Genomic DNA, 18,687 nt, shown 5'->3' with positions numbered 1-18,687 from the left:
GTCGTCTCCGAATCTTTGCGATCCCGTGAATCACAGCACGCCAGGCCTCCTTATCCATCACCAACTCCCGGAGTTTACCCAAACTCATGTCCATTGAGTCGGTGATGCCATCATCTCATCCTCTGTCGTCCCCTTCTCCTCCTGCCTTCAATCTTTCTCAACACCAGGGTCTTTCCAAATGAGTCAGCTCTTTGTATCATATTCCCCATATGCAGATGAAAGATGAAAAAAATGTATTTTTCTGTTGATTTTCCACTTCCTCTGTCTGGGACCTCCTGGTTGAGTTGTAGGGTTGTGGAGTATGCGGTATGAGGTGGGGATGATGTGTTTGCGAGAAAAGATGTAGCTGGTTGTGGTGGTCAGAGGATGTAGCTCCAAGATCAGGCAGGAGCCTATAAAGATGAGGCCTTGGCTTTCAGTTCCCTTTATTTCCACCAACTCCCCGTGACCCCACCCCCTCATCTCCAGCGTTTTTCTCCAGGGGAAATTTGAATAAAATCAACTGGTAGAATTTGGAGTATGATGCTGATTATGAGACTTCAGTAGATATTTTTCTTTGTCGTTGTTTCTAAAAAATATTTATTTGGCTGCACTGTGTCTTAGTTGTGGCACATCGGATTTTCAATCTTCACTGCGGTATATGGGATCTTTTAGTTTCGGCCTGAAAATTTTTTACTCTAGTTCCTTGACCAGGGATCGAACCCTGGGCCCCCTGCCACTGGATCACCGGCAAAGTCCGAGGCAGATGTTGATTTGAGTATTAAAGAGTGGCCAGGAAAGGAGGGGAGTGATGAAGGTGGGGGTGGAAGGAATTCAGGGCTTATTTGCTGATATTATTTGCATTTCATAATTGTATGCAATTGGAGTCAATTGTATCCCTTTCTCTTTTCCACACTGTCCTGAGGGGGGAAGCTAAGGAGAGGGGAAAGGAGGGAATGTCTCAGTTTGCCTTTACAATAAGTGGAGTTCCAGTGAAGTTTTACAAATCCAAGAAAAATGGAATGTCATGGGATGCTTCGAGTGGCACTGAAGCACATCATCAAGCTAAAATGAGGCTGGCAAGGGAGCTTGTTAACCTTGTTTCAGCTTTACACACAAAACCCAGATCATAAAGCACTGGCAACAATGACATCACTTCATGGATACCCACTCCCTCACATCTAGTTTTTAAGTTTCAGGTAGAAACTTAAAACGTTATACACACAATAAGGATTAGCATTTAATTATTAATTAATGTGTCAAGAGATTTATACATATTTTATTCTTCACAGACACCCTGAGATAATAAGAACTAACATTATGAATTAACAGATAAAGGCCCTCTGAGGTTCAGAGAGGTCAAGCAACTTGTCCAAAGTCACATACCTGGTGAGTGGGACTCCAGAATTCCCTCTCACCTATGTCTGACAGTGAGATAACTTATTTGACAGTCAGTCAAGTAACTCTTGGGCTAAACTGCTTCCCATATATCCATGGGGCAAGCACTCCCTTTTCTGCCTATACCACAATTTTTTTACATTATTGACACCTACATGGCCTGTATGTTGTACATTCCTCATACTTCCCGTTAGATTGTGAGGGTAAAGATCGGCTCCATGATTTCAGTCAGTGATACACACTGGTGCTTGTTAGAAAATTTCCAACGAATGATACCAGGATGATGACTAAAAATGCAGTCTGGGAGTTAAAAGAACAGGTACAGAAGGAAGAAGCGGCCAGGTATAGTCATTCGACAATTTAATGAGCACCTGGATAGGTGTTAGGTGCTGGGGGGCACAGTGATGACTAAGCCAATCACGGTCTCTTCACTCAGAAGACTTCATTGTAGAGGTCGAGATCAAGGTCATAATTTACCCGTGTTGCTCAGGAGAAAAAAAAAAAATAAGAGAGTCGTCCTAGGCCCCAGCGTCTGTGGGGTTTTGGCATTCCTGCAGCGCAAAGACACGAATAATAAGCTAGAACTCAGTCAAGTGAAACGCTTTCACGTGACTGAACCTGACAGGCCAGAAGTCTCGAGCTGGTTGTCGTGGGAGATAAAGCACACTGAGCGCGTCGCGCGCGTCCAAGATAAAGGGGTGTGGCCGCCCAGCCCCTGCAGCCAGTTTTTTCCCGGCGTTCCTCCACCCGCAGCACCAGGTGGCGGGGCGGTGGGGTCTTCCACGCCCACCACGAGGAAAAGGGGGAGCGCTGGCAGCCCCCTTACTCCTCAACGCCCTTTATGAAACGCCCCTAACTGTGTTCAAAGGCGGAATCCGAGCAGTGCAGACTCCGCGAGAGCTGAAAGGTGAGGGCTGCGCCGCGCCAGAGTGTTCCCAGAAGCTAGGCTCCCCACCCCCATCCATTAAATCCCGGTCCCTTTTGCCGTCCTCCAGCAACCTCGCCCGTGCGCTCCTCCCCCAGTCGCTCTCGCCTCCCGCGCTGGGCCTGGTGGGCGGGGCGAGGGCTCCAAACTGCGCGAGAGTTCCCCCCAAGTCCCGCGAGACTCTCCTGCAGCCGCTGCCGCCGCCTCTTACGTCTTTCCCTTTGACAAGTCGCCGCTGCTGCAGCAAAAATAAAGGACGCGGCCACCGCAGCTGCTGCCGCGGGTCGCCGGAGCCCTGTCCCACCCCCGTCAGCTCTGGAGCCGCGTATGGTAACGCCTCCTCTCTGCCCTCCTGGCCGCCTGTGCGTGCGTCCCGCCGGCTCGGCATGGCCGGCCGGAGCCGTTCGGGAGCCACCGCCGAGAGGGGCCGCCGGGGTCCCGGGTGGGCGGCCGGCGGAGGCCTGAGGAAACTCTGGCGCGGTGCGGCCCCCCTGCCCCCTGAGGCCTCTTGCCGCCCAGGCGCCTGCAGAGCCGCGTTAGAAGCCGAGCCGCCGGCCCCAGAGGGCGGAGGGACCCGCCCCTCCAGCGGCTTGCTACCTGTCCCTCGGCCCTTGGTGGTCGCATCGCTGACCTTCTTGCCCACCCCTTTATCCGCTAAGGAGGGCCCCGCCCCCGGCCAGGGCTTGGACCGGGGCGGGCGGTGGGGTGGGGTGGAGTGGCGGCCCGACTCTTTCTCGGGATCCTAGGAGAGCCGCGACCCCAGTGCCCACCGTTATCTTCTCCCTTTTGAGGGGTGGAGGTTGGGACGACGTGCCTTTCAACCCTCTTCTATGTATTTTGGGTGCGGAAGGCGCATCATCTGGTAAACCTTTCTCCGAATCTTCCGCCTCATCATTTATAAAGCTTCTGCTACAGGGAGAGGAGAAGAGATGCATTGTTAAGTCTCTAGGGTGAGATGAGGAGGATGATGACAGGAGCTGTATCAAAGAACATGGTGAAACCTTTTTTGTGATGGGTGGCAGGTTCATGGGAGACACGAGGAGGACCAGAGCTGATACCACCTCCCACCTCTCCCAGTAGGTTATGTAAAAGACATGCTATGCATCGTAGAGAGCTGTAAAACACAGGGACGGACTTTGCCTTAATTGAAAAACGGTTTCTGTAGTACTGTAGAAAATAAGGATACTCAGAATAACAGGGAATACCAAATCTGAGCAAACTAACCTATCCTTGTAATTCCATTTCCAGAGGTAGCATGTCAAGCTTAACATTCTGATTTGTTTCCTAAGAGACACTTTTAATTTTTTCAAATAGTGTTTGGCTCATCCTTGATTGGGACTTGCAAAACTGTTTTATTTGAGTCACTTCTTAGGCTTGCTTGATTAAAACTGGCTATTTCTTCATTAGCACTGGCTGTACTGTATCGTCACTATCTCTTTTCATTGGGCCCTCTTCCAAAATGATTATTCGCTAAATGCTCTTGAAAAATAAAACATTAAAAATTATTACCAACTTGATCTAGTACACATGTGTTTTTACAATTCTGCTTGTGGTGACGGTGCTGTAAAGGAGTAGTGTTTGTGAAAAGCAAATAAACTTTGATTATTCATGGTGGGAAGAAACCTATTTACCATAACGTTTTATAAAATTTCCATTGGTTTCCATTGGTTATTTTTAGACCAAAATCATTAGGTGACATTGTATGTTTCATAGTGCTTTTGTGATTGGAATGGAATGGACATGTGCCTTTGACTATGTAGATTTTAGTTAGTGTTTATTCAAGCAAAACTGAGTGTCCTAGGTGTCTGTAGGCACATATGTGTATGTATATACACATGTGTATTGAGCACCTGTACACGTTGGTAAATCTTGGAAGTGAGTTAAAATGAATTGCTATATTATTTGAGGAAAGAAAGCATTAGGTGGAGCAAAGAATAGTCTTGTAATAATTCCCTCAAGTCACGTGATGGTTGTATATGGCAGAACGAGACATCTAGGGATGTTGAAACTGGACGCTTTTAAAAGTAGGATAGATTGTCATCTATTTGGGGTTGTCATTGGAATGGATTAAGTGACCTATTAAGTCCTCTTATAATTCTGAACTGTTTGTGAATTTTGCTTTCCCTAAGGTTCTTATCACTTTGCTTCTTAAACTTCTAGTCATGCTGTTTGCATGTGACACTTAGCCATTCATTTGCTGGTCATGTATTCCATTCCCAGTGCAGCCATCCTGGTGGTGTGTGGAGGAGAAAGCAAATGTGAACACGTCACTTGATTTCTTTGTTAATGTTATACAGACATATGAAAATCTTATTTGATTGGAGCAATTTCAGAAGACTTGATTAGGCTGGTTTGGTTAGTAGAGGAGGCAAATAATAAATACAATGGAATTGTAATGTCCCAAGCATTTTTTCCTAGAAAAAGACTAAATTACTCAATATTTGAAAATTTTTTAAAAAGACAACATACATTGAACAGCTGATTTTTTAAAATTGAGATTTTCAGAACTTAGAAGAACAAAATTGATGACTTTGTGGTTTAGGATATGGAGAGAAGTTTGTATTAGGATAAAAGCAAATTGTGAAGAAAAGCTTGTATTTTGTGGTTGGACAACTGTGTAATAATAAGTAACAAACTTAACTATAATCTATTGATAATTTTTTATGAAAATAAAACTTTGACTTAACAGACGAATGTGTTGTTATGGTATACACCGCAGATTATCATGATACTAAAAATGTAAAAATTGGTCATTTTAAAAGGAGTTTGCAAAGCTAGTAAAGTTGCAACAGCAGCAGATTTTTTTTTAACTAAAAAATGTAGAAGGTATAAAAAAACATAAAGTAGGTAATTTACTTTTTAGATGCTAGATCTGATTTTTTGATTTTAATTTGTTCTGTTGTCACTTACTGGACCCTTTAAATTAGTGGGAATGTTAAATTCCAGATGAGATCCCTGAGCAAGGAATTAAGACAGTTGCATAAAATGATCAATTGATGGACTTTATTTATTTTTAGCTTTTGAGATTCCCAGGTGGCTCAGTGATAAAGAACCTGCCTGCCATTGCAGGAGACAAAGGAGACACGGGTTTGATCCCTGGGTCAGGAAGATCTCCTGGAGGAGGAAATGGCACTCCAGTCCAGTATTCTTGCCTGGAAAATCCCATGGACAGAGGAGCCTGGTGGGCTACAGTCTGTGGGCTCTGTAGTCAGTGGGGTTGTAAAGAGTCAGACATGACTGAACACACACACACACACACATCACACATCACACATCACACATCACATTTACTTTTAACTTTATTTTGAAATAATGTTAGACTTAAAGAAATGTTGCAAAGATAGTACAAAAGGTTCCAGATTCCCTTCACTTAGCATCCTCTACTGTTGAGGACTTACATAACAATGATCAAACCCAGGAAATTCGCATTGGTGAAATATTATTAATTAAACTACAGACTTTATTTGAATGTCACCTGTTTTTTCCCCAGTGTATTTTTTTTTTTTTCTCTTCCAGGATCTAATCCAGGATCCCACATTTCATTTAGTTGTTACATCTTTCTCGTCTGGTCTCGTCTTTTCAAATCTGTGACAGTTCCTGTTTTTCCTTTTCTTTCATGACCTTGACACTTCTGACGAGTACTGGCCCATTATTTTGTGTAATTTTTCTCATTTTGGGTTTGTCATGTTTTTTGTATGATGAGATTGAGGTTCTGTATGTTTGCAAGGAAACTACAGAGGGGATGTGTCCTCAGTGCATGATATTAGAGGGTACATGGTGTTGATGTGTCTTATTGCTGCTGCTGCTGCTGCTAAGTCGCTTCAGTCGTGTTCGACTCTGTGTGACCCCATAGACAGCAGCCCACCAGGCTCCCCGTCCCTGGGATTCTCCAGGCAAAGAATACTGGAGTGAGTTGCCATTTCCTTCTCCAGTGCATGAAAGTGAAAAGTGAAAGTGAAGTCGCTCAGTCATATCTGACTCTTAGCGACCCCATGGACTGCAGCCCACCAGGCTCCTCAGTCCATGGGATTTTCCAGGCAAGAGTACTGGAGTGGGGCTAGTGATATTTTAACCTTGATTGCTTAAGGTGAACTCTGCTGTATTCTCCACTATAAAGTTACTTTTCTTCTTTTTATAGTTGATACATAATCTTAGGGGAGATAGTTTGAAACTATGGTGATACACTGTTTCTCCTCAAGTTTTCTCCCACTGATTTTAGCAACCATTGGTGTATATTGTCTGCAGCAGTTATTATTGTGATATTTTTCCTGCCGGTGATTTTGTACTTCCCTCATTCCTGAAAGAGATGTCCCTTCCACATTTGTTAAATTATCTATTTTGATGAGTGTGACTTCATGGATATATATTCTAAAGATTCTAATCCAATAGTGTCATTATTTTGTTGCTCAGATTCTTCCAGTTTTGGCCATTAGGAACTCATTCCAGTTGGCCTCCACCCTTGTTTTAGCACTTCCTTATACTCTGGCACCACAGGCTATAGTCTGTGCTCATCTTGTAATTTTCCTTATATCTGTCCTGAAATCAACTCCTTTTATTGGAGACCAGAATTTAAATCAAGACCTGAATGCTGGGTATGCTTACTAGGGTATCATTGCTCTTAGGCCCTCAGAGGACAGAGCAAGGAAATATATGTATATACTAACCTGCTCACACATGCAAACAGATATACACATGTTTATCTCTATATTTTTCTTTCTCTATATATTAAAACCATATTTGAGTTCATCGTTATATGTTCTATTCCAGTCCCAACACCACAAGGTTCATTCCAATCTTTTCTTATTTGTAACTTTTTTTTTTCTAATGGTGAGAAACTTGGCTTTCATTATCTGTAATACTGTATACCAATTTATTTGTTCAATTTTAGAGTGCACATCAAGTAGTGACCAATTGCTCACCCTTCTGAGGAACATTTGCCAATTAGAGTGCACTATTTGTATACAAGTTTTTTTCTTGTCTATAACTTTCTAGTATCTAGTCAGCATACTGTTTTTCAAAGTTACTTAGGTTAAGTCTTTTCTTCCTCATTTCCTTTAGTGTGGTTATATTATTCATCTGTAATGCAGTTAGGTTCTTACTCTTTGTATTCTATTTTGGGTTTCCCCAGTTCTGGTTGATTTTTATTTATTTTGGTATATGAGACCTTACTGTTACTAAAATATACTTAGAAAATTGTCACTTCTTTCTCTTACTGCCCTGTTCCCATTTTCTTCTCTCCACCTTTTCCCTCACCCGTTTCCATGACTTTAGGTAACCAGTTTTTTTAGTTTCTAGTTTATCCTTCCATTGTCTCTTTTGCATGAATGAACAGATTGTGTGTGTGTGTGTGTGTGTTTTACATTTCTTTTTCCCTTTACGTACAGGTTTTTAAATTGAGGTACAATTCACACAACACAAAGCCTTCTTTTTTGAAGTGTACAAAATCATTGTTTTTCAGTCTGTTCATAAGGCTTTGCAGCCATTACCACTACCTAATTTAGAAATTTTCATTACCCTGAAACGAAACCCTGTATTCATTAGTAGTCACTTCCTGTTGCCTTTTCCCCAGCCACTAGTAACCATTCATCTACTTTCTGTTTGTATGAATTTGTCTATTCTGTACATTTCATGTAAATGTGGAATTATATAATATGTGGACTTCTGTGCCGAGCTTCTTTCACTTAATGTGATCTTTTTAGGTTCATCTATGTTGTAGGATGTGTCAGTACTTCATTCCTTCCTATGACTGAATAATATTCCATTATATGACTATATCACACTTTGTTCATCCATGCACACTTATTGGACATTTGATTTTCATTTTTTTAGCTATTATGGACATTCAGATACAAGTTTTTATGTGGACATATGTTTTCAGTTCCTTCGGGTTTATATTTGGGGGTGGAATTACTGGTCTGTAAGATAACTTTTTGAGGAACTGCCAAACTGTTTTCCAGTTCCTTTCTTTCTTATATGAAGAATGGCATGGTATAGATATTCTGTGCACCTTTTTTCAGTGTAAGAGTGTGTCCTGGAAATCAACAGTTCATCCTTTTGAAGCGATCCGTTTTTTGATATTCTGCACTTATTTTTTCAATTAAAAATTTTAAAATTTATTTTCTGACTGCATTATGTGGCTTGCGGGATTTTAATTCCCTGAGCAGGGATTGAACTTGGGGCCCCAGCAGTGAGAGTGCTAAGTCCTAACCACTGGACCACCAAGGGATTCTCAGATATTCTCCATTCTTTTTTTATTTTAGTAGCTGTATAATACTCTCCTGTGTAGACGTGTCCTCAGTTATTCAGTCATTCTTCTTTGAGTATTTAGGTTGCTTCTTATATTTTGCATTTATAAACAATTTTATAGTACATGACCTGTGTATATGTATTTTTGTAGTATAAAGGATACATTAATATCTTCAGGGTAGATTTTTATAAATGGGATTACTGTGTCAGAAGTTCTGTACATATGTAATTTTGCTAGATATTACTAGATTTTTCTCCAGAAGGATTGTACTAATTTGTATTCCTATCAGTAATGTATGAGAGCACCTGTTTTCACCACAGCCTTAAACCAATAGAATATATCATTGTGCTTTCTATTTTTTTTTTTTTTGTCAGAGACAACTGATTTTTAAAAGTGCCCTGCAGTTATTTCAGTGACCTGAATCTGTTGTGAAAGGGCACTTACTGCCTCCCATTGGCAGATTCTTATAGCTTGAAAATGAAATATATTGTCCACTAATATTCTACTGATACATGCAGGTTATTTTGTGCAAGGGAAATTGACTAGAATGCAGTTTCCTGGTCTAGCTAGGATTGCTCATTTGAGACTTTTGTATTTAATGGAGTTGCTGCATTGATTCGTAATACCTTGCTCTGAAATACTTGTGGGGTTTAACAAAGGATAACTGAAATTGTGAGGAGAATTTTGTTACCTCTAGAGTATGTATGAGATACTAATTATTGGTTCACACTGTCTGCTAGTTATTTTGAACAGTACATACGGACCTATTGACACTATGGTTTGATGGTTATTTGACCAGTAATGGCTTTATCTGGAACCTGTTTTATTTCAATATGAAAGAAGGCCAGTCTTAAGGAAGGTGAAATCTAGAGTCTGAAGTTCTGGGTTAGGATAATCCTGTCAGATTTTAGTGGTGCCAGTAACCAAGACAACATGAAAAACATCCCCATCTTACAGGGAAACTTGTTTTGCCTAGTGAGGCTGGGGATTTAGGTTCTTTCCCCAAAAGGACATTGTTCCAGGTGCTTGGAACAGATTAATGGAAAAAAGATTCTTGTACTAGAGGAGCTTACATTCTAGTGGTTTTTTGATGAACTCATGTTCTCAGGAAGATAGATACTGAGTTCTGATAGAATTAGTAGAGGTCTGATGTAGTCTTAAAAACACCTTTGGTGGTATAAAAACCTCAAATAACACTTTATTTTACTGATTACATAGAGAAGCCATGAAAAGTTTACCACCGAATGGTAACTTATGTTGTTCACCAATTTTTTTTCTCTCATTTTAAGTGATTTCTACTATTGCTACTACTAGTAGTGTGTGTGGTAGTCGCTCAGTCATGCCCAACTCTTTGCATTGCCATGGACTGTAGCCTGTCAGGCTTCTCTCTCCATAGAATTCTCTAGCCAAGAATACTGGAGTGGGTTGCCATTTCCTTCTCCAGGGGATCTTCCCAACCCAGGGATTGAACTCTGGTCTCCTCCATTGCAGGCAGATTGTTTACCATCTGAGGCACCAAGGAAGCCCAATAGAATAATAATAATAGAATAATAGTATGCTATAGTTTTTCCTCAACTGTGGTTCCATGAGAGAACTAATCTCTAATGTTCTAGGACATTTGAGCATTAATTGTATGTGAAGAATTAACTTCTCTCCAGTGCATCCAGAATGTCACTAGTTATGTACTGTCCTTGGGAGAACTGAGAAAAGGTTTACTTCAGTATTCATTTCAAGTTTTATGGTTCAAAACCTAGTTTTTATGAACCTAGTTGAGGAAGGTCATGGTCATTATATAATAGTTAATTAGGTGGTTTTTTTTTTCTGACTTATTACCACTTATTAGCAGAGTGTTGTTGGATAAGTTTTAATCTCTTAGGCTGCTTCCTGATCTATAAAATGTTCAGTAGTTGCTACCTCATAGGGCTCATGTGAAGCTCAATATTTTGGCCACCTGGTGCGAAGAGCTGACTTATTGGAAAAGATCCTGTTACTAGGAAAGATTGAAGGTAAAAGGAGAAAGGGATGGCAGAGGATTAGATGGTTAGATAGCATCACTGACTCAGTGGACATGAATTTGAGCAAACTCTGGGAGATAATGGAGGACAGAAGAGGCCTGGCGTTCTGCAGTTTGGGTCACAAAGAGTTGAACACGACATAGTGACTGAACAACAGGGCTTGTGTAAAGATTAAATAAAAGAGTTTTTTCCGTCTATATTTATCCATTTCTGTGACTTTAAAAACTAAGTGTTAATTGACTTCCACATTTGTATCTTCAGCCCAGACCCCTTCCTTGAGGTACAGGGTCATAGTTCATCAATTTATTCCACATCTCATTTGGCTGTCTAAAAGGCTTCTCAAACATAGAAGTGATCCCTATCCTCACCATTTTCTTTGAATGTACCCTTAGTAAATTGGCAGGATCAATTAACTAGTCACTCAGACCAAAAAACTGTGCCTCTTTTGTTTATACCCTATAATCAGACCATCAACAAATCTTTCTAGTTCTATCTTTTGAATATATTTCTAATCTGATCAGATGTTACCATCTCTACCTTATTACTCTGGTCTAAACCACCATCATCTCCTGGGTAGATAATTACAATAGTCTTAACTGTTTTCTCACTTGATCTCCTCCTTTTTAACTGTTAATCAGATGAGCCACTCCTCTGTTTAATACATTGTAATGACTTCCTTTTGTAGTTAAAATAACATCTAGATTCCTAGCCGTGGCCTATAAAGTCCTCCTTGATGGAGCCCTTGTCTGGCTCTCTGTTCCTTCCATTTCTGCTGCACTGAGCTTCCCTATATTCTTTGATCATGCTGGGTGCATTCCCGGGGCTTAATGCTTGTTCATGCATCACTCTTCCTTCAGGTCTCTGCACTGCTTGCTCCCACACATCATTCATGTCTGCTTAAAAAGGGGTTCAGAGAGTCTACTTCTTTAGAGAGATCTCCAATGATCACACTATACAAACTAGTGATCACCTTGCCCCTAATTTCTCCTTGTCTCTCTTGCTTTATTTTATTTTATTTTTTATGGTATGCTTTCTGAAATGTAATGATTTGTCTACTTGTTTATTACTTGTCTTCCTCGCTAGAATGTAAACTCTGAGAGCAGGAACTTTATATCCTATTCATTCCAGTGCCTAGAAAAGTCCCTGACACACAGTAAGCCGGAGATGCAACTCTAGGAAATTGTATGTGTAGTAAAATTATCTCTAAATTAGATTAAGTGATTCTACCTTTTAAAGATTTTAAACCAAAGGAGAACTATTAAATCAGTTAAATGATGCTGTGATTTTTTTTTCATTGAATACTTATATGTGAAATGTTAAGATTTAGAACTTACTATCAAGATTATATATTTATGCAAAGGATGTGCTAAGTAACATTTAAAGAATAAGCTTGGAGTGTAGCTCTTCTGTTTGTTGTAGTGTTTAACATTCTTTGGTTGTCCTCTAATTATAATGTTAGTGATAATGTTATAATAATATTTCTTCTTACTCTGGGAAACTATTTTTCCTCACTCTAAATTCTTGATTTAAAGTTTTTGTTGATCTTTATTTTGGAGGGGAATGTGTTATTATCTGAGCTTTTTCTTTTTAAACTTAATAGAGTAGCATTTATAGACACCCTTTTAAATATTGTCATTTAAAAATGTTCTGTATTTATTTTTGGCTTTTCTCAAGATGCGGTGAGCTGGGGCCACTCTCTAGTTGCAGTACATGAGCGTCTCATTGTGTGGCTTCTCGTTGCAGAGCATGGGCTCTGGGGTGCTCAGTCTTCAGTAGTTGCTGCACATGGGCTCAGTAGGTGTGGTTCCCGGGTTCTAGAGCACAGGCTTAATAGCTGTGGTGCACAGGCTTAGTTGCTCAAGCCGGACATGTGGGGTCTTCCCGGATCAGAGATAGAACCCATGTCTGCTGCTTTGGCAAGTGGATTCTTTACTACTGAGCCACCAGGGAGGCCACATTTTGCCATTTTTAAAGACCTTTCCTGTTAGTCACTATACAGTAAAAGTGTTCATGGAAAGTTTTGTGTGATATAATTCAAATAAGCAATTTGCTAACTGATAGTATTAGAAATCTAGGATAACCTAGGAATATTATATTATTTATGTGTTAATATAATTTAAAAGCATGTGGGGGCCCAGTATCTTTTATATAAGGTATCACTGAACTTTCTTATACATCTGAGCATTCAGTGATGTGTATTTAAATTTTGTCAGTAGTATAGTCATAGTTTCTGACTTCTCAAAATTGCATATTCTTTTGAAAAGAAGGAATGATGAAGAATGATGGAGAGATTTATATAATTTAGTGAAGGTGGTATGGTGTAATGGACAGATGCACATGTAAAGAATTAATATTGGATAACACTTATTATTTATTGTACACCAGGCGCTATTGTAAGAACTTTGCTCTGTTGTATAAATCATATTAAATCTGGTTGAATTGTTTATTATTTACACCAATTTAACTTGTTTATTTGGTAGATAGGAGATTGAAGCACACACAGAAAGGTGCTTGCCCAAGATCTTGTAGCTGGTAAACGGTGGTGCCTGGATTTGAATTCAGAAACAAGGCGAATGTCGGCAGAAACTGAGTCAGGGAGGGCATGGGAACAGCCAGCCAGTGATGGTTTTGTCTGATGTAAAATCCCGTCCAGATAACGCCATTTGAGCAGGTCTGTCGTACACAGGTGTTCAGAAACTCATTTTGACGTAGAGGCAGACTTTTAAGGGTCATGTGTTGATTTGACCTTTTAAAAAATAATTTTATTTGTTTATTTTGGCTTGCTGGGTCTGTTGCTGTGGGGGCTTTTTTCTAGTTGCGGTGAGCTGGGGCCACTCTCTAGTTGTGGTGCTTGGGCTTCTCTTCTCATGTGTGTGCTTAATTGCTCAGTCATGGCTGAATCTTGCGGCCTCATCGACTACAGCTTGCCAGGCTCCTCTGTCCATGGGCTTCTCCAGGCAAGAATACTGGGGTGAGTTGCTGTTTCCAACCCAGATATCGAACTCTGGTTTCCTGCATTGCAGGCTGACTGAGCTACAAGGGAAGCTCTCTTTTTATAGTGGTGTTTTTCTTGTGGAGCTTGGCTCTAGGACGCTGTGGCTTCAGTAGTTGCTGCTCCCAGGCTCTAGAGCACTGGCTCAGTAGTTGCAGTGCACGGGCTTGGTTGCTCCTTGGCATGTGGGATCTTTCTGGATCAGGGATTGAACCAGTGTCTTCTGTGTTGGCAGGCAAATTCTTTACCACTGAGCCACTAAGGATGCTCTGCTTTGATTTCTTAAAGAGTGTTTCTATCAGTAGTTTTCTTCTGCCAAAGAAAGTAATAGATGTTAGAAGAGAACAACAGTTGGAATAAGGATTGAACTTCGCTATTTTAAAAAGGTGAATGTTAGTGAATTTTTGTACCCTGAAATAAGTTTTTCTTGGTAGGCCTTGAAACAGTGATATTAAGTAGCGAGTTTAGTCTGAAAACTGTCTGGAGTGCAAACAAGTAGTAAAATAATAATGCCTTACATTTGTGTATAGCTTTTCACTGTCCCAAGTAGTTTGGGAAACATCTCATTTTATCTTTGTAACACCTCTGTGGAATAGGCAGGATAGATATTTTGCCATTTGATAAGTTTCCATAGAGGAGAAAGGTGCTTGCCTAAGGAACAAGCCCTTGAATAACCTCTAGTTGCTAGACCCTCTTTTATAAAGATTCTGTTCGTAAAGGACATCGCTGTTGCTTTGCAAAACTGCCAGAGTGTAAGTGGTGGATTTCTGCATTGTATGGTGTTATGGACTTGATCTCTTACATCAGTGATTGAGAAGTTCTTCATCTGGAGGCAGAATATACTTGGCATGATGAATTTGGGCAAAGATGGCCTATTGTAATTGGTATGTTCTTAGTGTTTGTTATACTTAAAGCCTAGACATTTTTAAGAAATACAGCTTAGATTAAAAATATAATTCTTGTAGCAACACAGTTGTAATCTTTTTTAAACTGATATTTTACGTTAAGACCTTTTCCAGTTAGGCTATAATAATATTGATGCTGTTTTGTTTATATTGTAGATTAGCATAGGAGTAGGCACTTTGGTTCTTTGAAATCTAGAAGGATGTTTTGAGAGCTTCTGAAAAGACTCATGTAATGTGTGACAGTAGGGAAATGCTGATAAAAATTTAGTATGTCACCTGTTCCTCCTGTTCATTTTGAAACTATTCTGAATTGCACTGATTAAATTGGTCTGAGATATTAAGAGGAATTTTTCAAAAATCTTAAAGATATGCTGTGTAAGGGAATAAAATCAGGTGCAAATTTACAGAATCACTTCACTTTAATGATGATTGAAAAAATGTGAGATTGTTTTTCAGAAATCTGTATGATTGCTGAATGTTTTGTATTTTTAAGTTGCATCTTTCAGTTCTCAGTGTTATTCTCCTTTTCCGTGGTGCTATCTTGTAATTGCCTCCTTGTTACCACCCCCTCCCTCTTGGTCTGCCATCTGTTGGCTTGGCTCTTTATTTCACTATAGGAAGGCAGGAAAGAGTTCTTGTACACAAGATAAAACTAGTCCTGTTTGGAGCTTGGTGAGCTGAAGCATTTATACAATATGTCTTCTGATCATAAATTCCAGAAGTACCATAAGCCCACGGAATAGTAGCAATGACTCTGCAATACTGTCTACAACTTAAATAAAAATTTTAAAAAAGTATAATTAGATAATTATTTTCATGGAAAGCCATAAAGTGGCTGGATATTATTAACAGGCTTGTTAATAAGAATTAATTACATAGAGTTTAACATTGAGTATTTGTGAAATTCTTGCAAATGATTTCGTACTTTATAAACATGATTTGTTCATGGTAAACTTAAATTCACTTATGCATGACTGTGCATTAGTCTTTTATGGGAATACATAGAGGCTATTTGCAGTCCTAGGTAGATAATTCAATTCCAAGATAGTATTTATTTTAAAAAATATTTTTATTACAAAATCTTTTAAACATATACTAAAAGTAGAAAGAAAAGTATAAAGTGCTCCCATGTACCTATCATTGAACCTTCATGAATTATTATACACAATCTTATTTTCTTTATATTTCTGTCTACCACTGCACACTCCCAGTTCTGGACTTTTTTTAACCATATCCTGGACATATTTAATTTGTAAATTTCAGTATTTCAATATTACTTCCAAAAGATAGTCAGTTTCTCTTTTTATTAAGTAAGCATAATACCATTATCTTAAAACATTTTATAAAAAGGTGTTAATGTCATCAAACATGTAGTCAGGTTTTATATTTTTCTGATTGTTTTATATACATACACAGTTTGCTTGAAGTGGATTCCAAATAAGTTTACAATTATCTTGTATATTATATCACTTTTAATCTTTAGGCTCTCCTTCCTTTTTTTTTTCCTTTTTTTTTTTTGTTAATTTAAGAAACCAGGTTTTTGAGAAGTTTCCCATAGCCTCATTTTGGTGATTGCATCTCTGTACTGTAAATATCATTTAACACATTCTGTCCCCTGAATTTCTTGTAGTAAATTGATAGATTTGTCAGGTGTTTTTTTTTTTTTTTTTTCTTTTGGTAGGTGTACTTCATAGGAGAAATCTGTGTTCCATCAGGTCTTGTTCTCTTTTTGTGATATTGGCAGTTATCGATGATCATGCATTAGGGACTGCAAAATAGTGAAATTCTGTTGTTGATGTATTAGATGTTTTTTTTTTTTTAAGATGGTGTTTTTTAGAATAGTCTTTCAATAGTGTAAATTGTACATTTTGGACCTTGTATTTATATTTGATCGGGTTCTGGGATGATTTGACAAGGTTCTCTGCTGGATTCTTTTAAAAAGGAAAGAGTGCAGATCTTTATTATTGAAAATCCAGAAAAAACTTGGGAATCTTGAATAACTGGAGTTTTACATTTGGCCAGTAAATAGCTGAGCATCCCATCATGAGATAACAGCTTGTCTCGTAGCATGTGTAGCTGGTCATTGGGGTTTGTTCTTTTGCAGTCAGTGTTCATTTTCAGAAATTTCAAAAGTAGTTTGTTCAAGGCAGCAGTTATTAGTTTTCTGAGTCTGATTTCTTGGCATGAATTTGAGAATAGGCTTTGGTGTGAATCAGATTTAAGAAATTTTGAGTTAATGTAACATAGCATATTTTGTATTAAAAGTTATCAAAGAACTAGAGCAGCAGCACTTCCCAGTATAAATCCTTGACAAAAAAGTTTTGAGGTCAAGTAAACTGATGTACTATGTGTACTTTTTCCTCTCTTGATACGTGATATAGTACATATTAACATGTAAAAGACCTACAGTAAGGAACCTGTTTAATATTAACTCAACATTTTCCAAATTTATTTGATAACTGAGGCTTCCCCCTGTTCCCCCATAGCATCCTGAAGAACTAGTAGAACAAGTTTTCCAGAGGAAACAGATTTTGGGAAATACGAATTGGGTTTAAACAGAGAATAAAGAAAAATGTCTAATGATGATGAGTGTGTGTTACTTCACTACAGTGATGTGGGGAAATTTTTGATAGATAAATAATAAGATGGAAGGTATATACGTATATGTGTGGGTGATTCATGTTGATATATGGCAGAAACAATACTATAAAGCAATTATCCTCCAATTAAAAATAAATAAATATTTAAAAAATAAGACTTTTTTTCCAATGAGAATAAAAGAAAGAGGCAAATGTTGTTTGTTTTATCTTAGCCTGTAAGCATTATACTTTTAGAGAAGCCATGTTAGGAAGGGACTTCAGTCATATATAACATTACATGCTAGGCACTGTTTTCAGTCCTTTATATATAATTTGTAATTTGTTAATCTTTACAACAAACTTACCCAGTAGGTGCACTGTTGTTATCCCAGTTTTACAGATAAGGAAATTGAGGCACAGAGAGATTAAGCAAATAGTTCAAGGTTACACTGCAGAGTTGTTGATACAGCAGATCCAGAATCTAAACCTAGGCACCTGGCTCCAGAGTCCTTGTGCATAGCCACTGCTCTACACTGCAGGATGTGGCAGATGGAGATCATGAAATACAAGTTAGATTAAGAGAGGATATAAACTCTGCTTCGAAGGACCATACATATTTTCTTTGACTTTCAGGCAGTCAGTGTCTGAGAGAAGAATGTGGAGAGCTGACTGTGTCCCAGTGAAGATCGAAAACATGGAAACCTGGAAACTGTTATCCATAAAGGTACACCTTTCAAAGATATAGATTAGATGAATGTAAGTAGAATGCTGAGTTAAGAGGACACTGTTATACCAGAATTTCAGAAGTAGAAGGGAATTGGAGCTTACTTTATAAGACCCCTTCATTTTACATATGAGATCTGAGGTTCCACAGTTTGTTCATGTGCTTGTAGTAGTAATCATAGCTCACAGAAGTGTACTTCATTTTGCATTTGTACTTCATTCTACATTCATGTAGACTCTTGTTTGATACTCTAAATAATCCTGAAAGGCAGGTAGGTCCTATATTTTCTACAACAAAACTGGGTTTTGAATTTTTTTTTTCTTGGCGGGGGCACATACCACATGGCATGCAGAACTTCCTTGATCAGGGATCAAACCTGTGCCCCTTTGCATTGGAAGCACGGAATCTTAACTGCTAGACCACCAGGGGAGTCCAAATCTGGTTATTGAGTTTAGATATGGTACATCCTAAAGGCTAAAATTTCGTATACTAAATCACGTTGCCTCAGTTCATAATGAATAACATGTAAGAGTAGTGCACGCTTTTGGAATGAGATGACTTGGGTCAGAAAGAAAACCTGCATTTTGACAAATGGAACTCCCTCCTAAGTGTAAAAGATAGTATGTGTTAATTGGGAACAGTAATTTTTAGATGGTATAGAGGAAAATAAAGAAAAAAGTAAAAACTACCTCACCACACAGAGTAACTACTGTTAAATTCTAATGTGTAGTTCTTGAGATTTTTTTCTAGATTTTATATACTCAGAGAATTGTTTCAAAATTATATATATATATATATATTGCTTTATAACCTAACATGTTTTGTTCTTAGAATATTCATAGGCATTTGGTCTTAGTGAAAAAGGTACATGCAGGGACAATAGGCATAAAATGATAGCCTCCTGGGCCAACTGAGATGTGCGG

The 18,687-nt window shown here is 38.9% G+C and overlaps 1 non-coding gene across 1 annotated transcript; it reads right to left on the bottom strand.

Annotated features, from left to right (window-relative positions):
• Positions 1–8,454: 8,454 nt before the first annotated feature.
• Positions 8,455–8,528, bottom strand: TRNAE-CUC (transfer RNA glutamic acid (anticodon CUC)). Its single transcript has one exon. It is a non-coding gene; the product is annotated as a tRNA-Glu (tRNA).
• Positions 8,529–18,687: the final 10,159 nt, after the last annotated feature.

Source organism: Capricornis sumatraensis, chromosome 2, assembly GCF_032405125.1.
Source record: "Capricornis sumatraensis isolate serow.1 chromosome 2, serow.2, whole genome shotgun sequence".
Taxonomy (NCBI): Eukaryota; Metazoa; Chordata; class Mammalia; order Artiodactyla; family Bovidae; genus Capricornis; species Capricornis sumatraensis.
This window is presented reverse-complemented; position numbering and strand designations above follow the sequence as displayed.